The sequence below is a fragment of the Poromitra crassiceps genome (assembly GCF_964638095.1).
Source record: "Poromitra crassiceps genome assembly, chromosome: 13".
Lineage (NCBI taxonomy): Eukaryota > Metazoa > Chordata > Actinopteri > Beryciformes > Melamphaidae > Poromitra > Poromitra crassiceps.
The window spans coordinates 9,277,262-9,287,498 of NC_139644.1; the positions used below are offsets into that span (position 1 = coordinate 9,277,262).

At 40.3% G+C, this 10,237-nt stretch overlaps 1 pseudogene across 1 annotated transcript in view; it reads left to right on the plus strand.

Annotated features, from left to right (window-relative positions):
- Positions 1 to 9,823, plus strand: part of LOC310788329 (coatomer subunit zeta-1-like) — a 23,606-nt pseudogene extending 13,783 nt beyond the window's left edge. The window contains exons 5-9 of the transcript XR_014554091.1: positions 2,607 to 2,734; positions 3,937 to 3,988; positions 6,374 to 6,412; positions 6,831 to 6,863; positions 9,362 to 9,823. The product of XR_014554091.1 is annotated as a coatomer subunit zeta-1-like (transcript). The remainder of the gene's footprint in view (positions 1 to 2,606; positions 2,735 to 3,936; positions 3,989 to 6,373; positions 6,413 to 6,830; positions 6,864 to 9,361) is intronic.
- The last annotated feature ends 414 nt before the right edge of the window (positions 9,824 to 10,237 follow it).

The following is a 10,237-nucleotide window of genomic DNA, read 5'->3' on the forward strand; positions in this document are numbered from 1 at the left end:
TTTCCATCTGTGGTCCCTACGGCATGAACACAAAAGTAAGACATCATATATAAACACAATAAAACATAGAAGGAAAATGATATAGAAACACATTTACAAATATACATGCTATACAATTTAGGATTTGGCTCAAGGCTCATATTTAACAATAAAAAAGATTCTTAGATTTAGGTCAGAGAGACAGAATCGCCTCAAATTAGGGGTCCTTGATACGAAAAGGGTTGAATGAATGAATGAATGACTTCAAAACCGTCATCTAGTTTGACAGTTATTGAGAGTTGATTTGAGTTAATGAGTTATTAATTTGAGTTAGTGTGGACCCACAGTGATGTCACTGGTCCACACTTTAACACTCAATAACTGTCAAATTAAATGACAGACTTCAAAAGAGTTTACAGTTTTCTGATATACTACTGATGTTCTAATGATACAAAGCTGGTTGAAAATGGGCAGAGTGTTCCTTTAAAGGTCCCATTCCGTGCAAAAGCTGTTTTTACTTGTAAATGCATATACAGTATACTGCTGTCATCCCTCCCTGTAATGAGTGGTCACAAGCTCAGAACTGCCACAGTTGGATTTGTCCCTATCCAGCTTCCCCCTGCAGTCTCCTTCAAGCCACGCCCCCTAACGCTCTGTTCCCCAGACGGGGTATTGGGACGTCACGATGGTCCTCAAGCATACTGCGCGCGTCTCTCTCACACAAGCTACCTGCACCATTTTGTCTATAGCCACAAAATTAACACTTCTAGCTGGAGCGACGCCAACTGTACGTGATCCAGCAACTGCGGAGGTGCATTCGGTAAGTCTAGGCATTTTGAGATGTCCTCTTTAGCGTAGCAACCGTTAAGTTAGCGATAGCTCGTTGCTAACGTTAGTTGTGGACACAACCTAGCGTGCTGGTCCACAGACGCTAATCTGATTGGCCGCTGGGAGCCTGGGGCGGGCTCTGCCTCAGCGGCCAATGGGAACTGTTCTGAATATATTATAGAAACAGACCATTCTTGGGACGCAACGAGATGAGGAAGGGACAACTCCGTCACAACAAACGGGGTTGCTATATTTTCGACAAATTAATCCAGAATCATGTTTATGGACCAGAGACACACGTTTTTAAGAGGTTACAGCTGCACGAATTGGGACCTTTAAAGGAGCTTTAAGACGTGGTGGAGACACGGAGACATGGCGGCCATGAGGGTGCTCACGCAATGAATCATGGGAGAGCGACAGCAATGTAAATCAGCTCCTGTTGGCTTTCTGTTTCGTTTACTTTAGTTCAGTTTACTTTACTGTACTTTACTTTACTTTACTGTACTTTACTTTAGCTGCACAGTGAGAAAGCACAAATGTAAAGTGCTACAGGAAACAGAGAAGAGGGGGGCGGAGTCAAACGCAGAAAGGGAACATCATTCCCAGCAATTTTGTCAAAACGTGGGTGTGTGACAGACGGACTGTGGAGGGGGCGGAGTTTTCCTAAAGGAGCAGACAACAAAATGACACAGCTAGATCCTATTTATAGATATGCCCCCCCCCCCCCCCCCCCCCCCCGTGTGTGTGTGTGTGTGTGTGTGTGTGTGTGTGTGCTGCGTGCGACACTATCCATCACTATCGACTGCAACAATATCAAACAAACAGCAGCTGATGGGGTTGCTATGGAAACCGATGCAGTAGCATTGCAGAGAGCGGGTGTGTGACACAGGGAGAGAGAGATATATAGATAGAGACATAGCAGATATAGATATAGATATGGATCTATATAAGAGAGATACTTAGAGAGAGAGGAGCCAAGCTCTAATTTCCATAACTTCAAGGAGTCTAGTTTGGGTCAACACTACATTTGTTTTAATTTTCAAAAATTCAACACAATGGTATGCTATACTGTAATTTATCTTGTTATTGTGTTCACCTCTTCAAACTAAATTCACACAACACTTTTTCTTTCTTATTACCGTGGCCATAAGATGGAGAATTCAGGACAGTCGCTCAGAGTCACTCATGGAAGTCTAGTGAGTTTAGTGGGGAAATGGCCATAGCTAGAGATAGAAACATGGTAGAGAGTCAGGATTCGAGGGGTGTGTAGGAATAGTAGCTAGGGGATGTGTGTGTGTTTGGGGGGGGGGGGGTGAAGCTCCATGGTCTAAAACGTTTGGTCTTGATCTAAAATTGAATGGCCTACCTATGCTGGTAGGGCTAATGCCAATTTATTTGACTAGGCATCTCGCACAACTTGCACTTGTACAACTAGACCATCCAAATGGCTGGGAGAACTGGGCAAACTGTTAACTAAGTTAAGACTATTAACCTCTGTAATTAAAAGGCACACCCAAAATTAGAAATTAGTTTGGCGCATCCAAAATTGAAATTGTGGTGCCGTGGCAGTGTGCTAGTTTGGTCAATGCTAATATACTGGATGTGACTAGAGAGTTAGCATATAGCACACCACAGTTTCCTACTTGGCCTTTTCGCTGCATCATCGACATTCTTATCTATAGCTATGGCCAATGGCGCTCATTTACTGGATGTGGCTACTGCTAGTCCTCCTTGTATGGGGGATCTGTGTTACACTGGCTAATGCTAATCGACTGTGGTGAGGAAGCTAGCCCTCCAGTACCATGTACCATGATGTGGCTAGTGGGCTGAAACTGTGTTTCTCCTGCAGGAAAAACGTGGAGCGGAGATGTTTACTGGACAACATGGACGGAGTTTTCCTGGTGGTGGACGAAATCATTGATGGAGGGTAAGAAGGATGGATGGGGAGAGACAGAGAAGTTTAGAAATGATTCTAAAAACAGAAGTTAATTTATATATACAGTATATGTGTGTGTGTGTATTCTAATGTTTATTTAATACATTAGAAAATTAATCAAAATAGTTTATTTGAAACTTACCATAAAACTTCAAATAAAAGCAGAGTCCCAAATTGACACAGGGCCTAAATAGCCGCTGGGTCTGGCTACATGTTTGTAAAGGCGGGTCTCCATTTGACGCCGGGGCGATTACCGTAATTGAAGTTATACGGTATGTCAGACAGACCCCACGGAACGGAACCCACGTTACGGGCCCTCTTTTTCTGTCCCTCCTGACGCTCCGTAGTGGTAACAGGAAGGTTAGTAAATAAACTAAATAAACCAGCTTTGTGCAGCTTGTGATTTGTTCATCTTTCTGGGTATGTGTGCTAATCCATACTAGATGTCACAAACAGCTGACTTCCCGACAACTTCTTGTGTGTTTCATGTTGTTCAACCTGTTTCTATGCCAAGTCGGTAACTTAAAATGTTGCCTGGCTAATTTGGATGCCCCGTGCTGCAAGGCAGGTTAACTCCACTGTCGAGTCAAACTAACTGTGAGCTAGCTTAGCTACCGTTAATCGCTAGCTAATCAAACTGCTGCTTTCCAATGAAACACAAACAACTGAATGTGAGCGGATGATTGGAAATTGGTGATGATTGGAAAAAATGGAGGGAATCATGGAATTTGGTGATAAAAATTGAATAAACTGTAAAACATGGAATATTGCTGAATTTTACATAATTTGGCTCAAATTGATACGTAGTAGGCGTAATTATCAAAATCAAAAGTAGACCTAATTATTATCGTAAAATAAGCCTAGAGAAATTATTCGATAAAATTAAAATGGAAAAAACAGATTTTGGGGAAAACGAATTTGGAAAAAAATAAAACTGATTACCGGTATATATGGCCCTATAGTAGCTGTCTCGCGTTTCCTGCGTCCGTTTGGTGTGTATTTGCGTAGCATTAATCTGGATAGGACGTGCACGACCGAGGCTCCAAACGGACACAGGACACTCACAGGAACGCATAGCCAAAAGCAAGTATATCTACGGTCTAAGGCTACTGTAGCAGCCACTGTGGAGGTTTGTATGGAATCCTGTTTGTGTTGTGCTCTGTTCTGATTGGTTGCTTTCATCATGTTGCCAGGGTGATCCTGGAGTGTGACCCCCAGCAGGTCCTATTGAAGGTCAACTATAGGGTAAGAAGAGAAGGCTGTCAATCATCTCCAACCGCCCAGTCAAATACATTTATCTATCTATCGTAAACTTTGCAAAGCCAAATCAATTGGAAAATATATATTTTGAGTTAGAGTCAATATATTAAAAAATAACTGCAGTTTGGCCAATAAGAAAAATTACATCATTATATCATTATGACACAATCTCTACGGCAACCAAACGACCTCGCTGTTCACTGTAGATCTCTGCCTCATGTGCTGTAGGCAGAGTGTAGTCCCGCCTTTCTCCTTGTCTTCTGCTCTCTCTCTCTGTCTATCTCTCTCTCCCCCCTCTTTCTTGCTCGCTCTCTCTGTTTCTTTGCCTCTCTCTCTCTCTCTCTCTCTCTCTCTCCCATTTCAATTCAATTCAGTTCAATGAAGCTTTATTGGAATGATGTTGCCAAAGCACAAAGTCACCAACACAAACAATGAAATACTGTTTCCTTTGGCCCGGGCCTTTATTGAACTCAACTACAGAGGGTACCAGGCTTTTATTGGGCAGGCTTATATTAGAGACAGGCCTTTTTTTCTAATTCCTCAGCTTGATCAGTATATTTGCTCATATTTTAGTACCAAGCCGCCTTGTTTTCTGATCTGCTTCTGTTGGTGTTTGTTAGCTAGCCGTTTTTTTGTTACTCCAATGCATTAGCGATAATGATGGTAATGGATGATGGCTCGCTCCAGAGACCTCTGCCATCGTTTTTTTCCCCCTGGACTGGATTTAAGGCCGGCGCCGGGACCACGCCCCCTGCCTTTAATTGACACTATTGCAACTATTACAGGAAATATGGTAACAGATAAATGAATGAAAACAACATTGAAAATACTTTTTTTTTTTTATAATACCCTGTATATTGAGTGGAATTGACAAATACATAGGTAATACATATACAGATCTAATAAATAGAAGAATATCACACTTTGTGACTCACAGGTACATGAACAGCTTGAAATCAATGTCATTTGGAAAGTTGTGGGGGTCTGCCATTTTTTGGGGTGAATTTGACTATCTCTCTCCCTCCTTCCTCCCCCTCTCTTTCTCTCTCTTCTTCCTATTGGTGTCAGCTGTCAGAGCCGGCCTATGGCTTCGTCCTGTTTGATTACATCACTGGTAACCTAGATGGACAGGCAGAGAGGAGCCAACAGCTATAGACAGACAGACAGACAGAGGGTGAGAGGGAGAGAGAGAGAGGCAGAGATAAAGAGAGAGAGATTGTGTGTGTGTGTGTGTGTGTGTGTGTGTGTGTGTGTGTGTGTGTGAGAGAGGGAGAATGAAGGAGCAAGTGAGATAGAGAGAGGCTGGTGGAAAGTGGAGAGATGGGCGAGTCAGATGAGGTAACTGCATGGTGAGAGAGCATGTTGATTAACAGACAGATTGGTTTAAATCCCAAACTCACACTAAGCTAACCTCATGAAGCTCTTTGGTCGCCCTCTAGATTGTCTCCAGTTATATAGGTGATTTGGACCTACAGTATATATACAGTAAGGACCTACAGTACCACAGCATAGTCTGCTTTATCGTCTAGTTTACTCTCAATTGGACCATCATTTACAAAAGTGTTTACTGAGGCCATGAATCAAGCGAGAAGTAGGATCATTTTCCCATTCACTTCTATACAATCAGACGTCTTTTTGCAGCCAGAGGAGTCGTCACCTGGGAGCCATTAGAAAGAATACAGGTTTAAGGCACTTCTGCATTGGCTTGACTTTTCAGAGGCGGAGCTACCTTGGATGGAACGATGGAACACTAATGATATACAGTATAGGCCCAAGATCACTGAACTTCTCTTTGAACCAAACATCCACTGAGAGAGGGAGCCACACACCCTTCGTTCAGACCTAACATGACAATACGAGTAGGACTTGCTTGCACAGCTTATGGTGGCCTGTATTGGACGTAAATAATAAAGTGACAGTAGAGTCCGAGCAGAGATTCAACCGAAACGACTATCACCATGAATCACCTGAATGCTGGAAGAATAAAACTGTTTTAATGTTGGATTAGTAAGAACAAGGCTTCTCCGCTTCCGTACGGGTCAGAAAATGTGAAATTTTAAAGAAAGACAGGAGGAGCTGACCAAATAATCCTTTAGCCATTGATATTGATCAATAACCATATCAACCCTGCAGATATATTATGGTCTGTTTGTAGATCTGACTAATGTGTTTCCACTGTGTGCTCTTCTGCTTTTCTAGTGTGTGTGTGTGTGCGTGTGTGTGTGTGTGTGTGTGTGTGTGTGTGTGTGTGTGTGTGTGTGTGTGTGTGTGTGTGTGTGAGAGAGTGTGTGAGACCACAATTTTGCATGATTTTCTTATCTGTTGTTCTGTCTCTTCCACACACACACATTCATCTGTTTTCTTTTCCAGGCGGACGAGAACCCGCTGTCTGAACAGAGCGTGGCCCAGGTGAGGCACGCACGCACACACACACACACACACATACATAGAGTTCAAGAAATACACACATAAACACAGATATACATAGACTTGTAAAGCGACATAAATAAATATACGCACAGACACGCATAGATATATCAGGATATTGGGCGATCAGAAGAGATCTGTCCCTGCAGCTTTATGACCTTATGCTTTAATCACATGCTTTGATGTTCATCTGGATCTCTGGCTGCTTGCATGGAAGAATGAACGTGTGCATGTGCTTCAAGGTGTGTGTGTGTGTGTGTGTGTGTGTGTGTGTGTGTGTGTGTGTGTGTGCGCGTGTGTGTGTATGTGTTTCATGCTTGTGTGTGCGTGCGTGTGTGTGTGTGTGTGTGTACGTGCACGTGCTCTGAGCTGCTCTAACCTCTTGCTCTGACCCTGACAGCACATAACAGAGAAACTGGCTCTGACCACTAACGTAAGTCTGACTTCACTCCTGCATCGTGTACTGCAAACTACAGCTAATACTGTGCATACTGTGACCAAATACTGCATACTACAGCTAAACATACTGCATACTGTGACCAAATACTGCAAACTACAGCTAATACTGTGCATACTGTGACCAAATACTGCATACTACAGCTAAACATACTGCATACTGTGACCAAATACTGCAAACTACAGCTAATACTGTGCATACTGTGACCAAATACTGCATACTACAGCTAAACATACTGCATACTGTGACCAGATACTGCAAACTACAGCTAATACTGTGCATACTGTGACCAAATACTGCATACTACAGCTAAACATACTGCATACTGTGACCAAATACTGCAAACTACAGCTAATACTGTGCATACTGTGACCAAATACTGCATACTACAGCTAAACATACTGCATACTGTGACCAAATACTGCAAACTACAGCTAATACTGTGCATTCTGTGACCAAATACTGCATACTACAGCTAAACATACTGCATACTGTGACCAGATACTGCATACTACAGCTAAACATACTGCATACTGTGACCAGATACTGCATACTACAGCTAAACATACTACCGTACATACTGTGACCAAATACTGCATACTACAGCTAAACATACTACATACTGTGACCAAATACTGGATACTACAGCTAAACATACTGCGACCAAATACTGCATACTACAGCTAAACATACTACATACTGTGACCAAATACTGGATACTACAGCTAAACATACTGTGACCAAATACTGCATACTACAGCTAAACATACTACATACTGTGACCAAATACTGCATACTACAGCTAAACATACTGCATACTGTGACCAAATACTGCAAACTACAGCTAATACTGTGCATACTGTGACCAAATACTGCATACTACAGCTAAATATACTGCATACTGTGACCAAATAGCAAAAAATACTAAATGTAAAAATAAAAATAGTAAATACTACATAGCCTACCGATCAAAATATTACATAATATAATGTGCTAATATAGGTAAAATACTACATAATATAGATAGGGCTATACACACACACACACACACACACACACACACACACTGTTTATACTGTAGAAATATACCGGTACTACTAGCCTACAGATCAAATACTACATAGTGAACCATATCATGCATCACATGCTACATACTTGTTACATGCTATATAGAGCTATACTGTTGTACTACATGGGCTACTGTACCATAGAACTACATACTGGAACTACCATAGCATTACATACACTCAAGTGAAAGGTGTCTCCTGCCTGTAGCTCCCCTCTCATTCCCTAATCCAAACCCTGCTGAGCCTCAGGCGCCACCTGCTGTTAGACTGAGGAACAGCACAGGCAGCTGACTGCATGGGGGTTGGGAAACTTCACAAAGCTGAAAGAAGCTGTCTAGTATTATGTGGATTCCGTGAAAATGTGCCTTCTGGATGTAGACTATGAAAAGACAAGAGAGAGAGAAAGAAAGAATCACTTCTGCCTATATATATATAAATAAATAAATACATGTACAAATGTATGTGTGTGTGTGTATATATATATATATATATATATATATATATATATATATATATACATACATACATATGTATATACACACACACACACACACACACACACACACACACACACACACACACACAAACTAGTAGATATGCAAGTGGGATATAAAAATAGGTAGCCTATTTTGAAAGATATTTAATAGCTGCTACACATACGTTCCTCCCTTTTACAGTGTATAATTTTCAACAACATGGCGGCAGTCGCTTGTAACCATGGTAACCAAAAAAGCATGAGCAGCACAGACTGACCTCTAGTGACCAACATCGGCACTGCAGTTGTCTATGTAAATCTCCATCCTGAACAGTATAGGCTACATGAAATGAAATTAACACACTTACCGTAATCCAATTATCTGCTCATCTACTCAGCACAAAATGATAAATGAAAAACACTGAAAAATGCGTTAGGGTTAAAACGTCTCTAGAAAAAGGTACTTTATTTGACTTGAGATACATTTCTAAAACACAAGCTTCAATAAGAAATGAAGTGTTTATTTCTGGAAAACTGATTTTGCACTTTTTTTTTTAATTGTATGCTTTATTTTGTGTCATTTTATTTTCTAATTTCATTTTGTTTCCATTTTCTTTTTAAAATCCAATTTTGTTTTAATTTATTATTTCATTGTGTGTGATATTGTTTTATTGTATGCTCTATTTTGTATCATTTTTATTTCATTTTGTTTTGTATTTTTATTTTATTCTCATTTTATATATATATAATTTTGTCTAATTTTATTTTACATTTTAATTACGTTATCTATTTATTTCGATTATTTGTCTAATATCGTTTTGTATTTTTATTTCATTATCTATGTATTTGTCTTTTTGTTTTATATTTTTATAAAAATATAATATTCTAATTGTATTTTATCTTGGTAAATGTTGTGTCTGTGTGTGTTTCAGGTGCTGCAGTCGGCCAAGGAGCAGATCAAATGGTCCATACTGAAATGATGCTGATGCAGCAGAATGAAGCAGAACCTTCTCGAAAGCTCTTAACAAGCGTTTCCACAACACAAAGCTATTCTCCTAATAACCCACTAAAAGGGATGCAGCTTTACAAACCCCATTTAATAGCAGTTAACTGTAGCGGGTGATCAGATGTTTTGTTTCTTTTGCTCTGCAAAGGCATTTTGTTACATTGTATATGAAATCTAATAATCTGTATTAATTTATTTGAGTTTATAGTGTGGAGATTCATCAGGCCTACTGACTGTCTAAAACTTTCACGAAGTCCAATTTTGCCCGAATATGAGACTTCACTCACTTTCTCAGTGTGGTGAAAATGTATTTTGCTCGAGCAGGTTCTTCCACACTGTCAGTTACACACATGCAATGGCTGTTCTTCAAAAAAGAAATAAAGGAAAATGTAATAACTTTGGAAAGAATATTGATATCCAATGTTATTTGCATAGTATTTCTAAAAACAGGCACACACATGGTCATTTCAGTGTCAGTAGGCCTTAAAACACTATTTAATGTTTTGTAAAACGTAAGACTGTAAAGCAATGTAATGAAGCTTTATGAGACTACAAGTTATGTGCGTGCCTGTGTGTGTGTGTGTGTGTGTGTCTGTGTGTGTGTGTGCGTGTGCGTGTAAAGCCAATATGTTACAATATGTTGACTGTTGCACTGTTTGAATCATAATTAGACCACAGAGTTATTTTCTGGTGTATCTTTCCTTCAGATTCAACACTGAAGTTAAACTGGCGCCTGTTGATCTTTTGAAACAAAGGGACCGTCTATTTTACTAGTAAAATGCCAACTGATAAATAGTTTTTG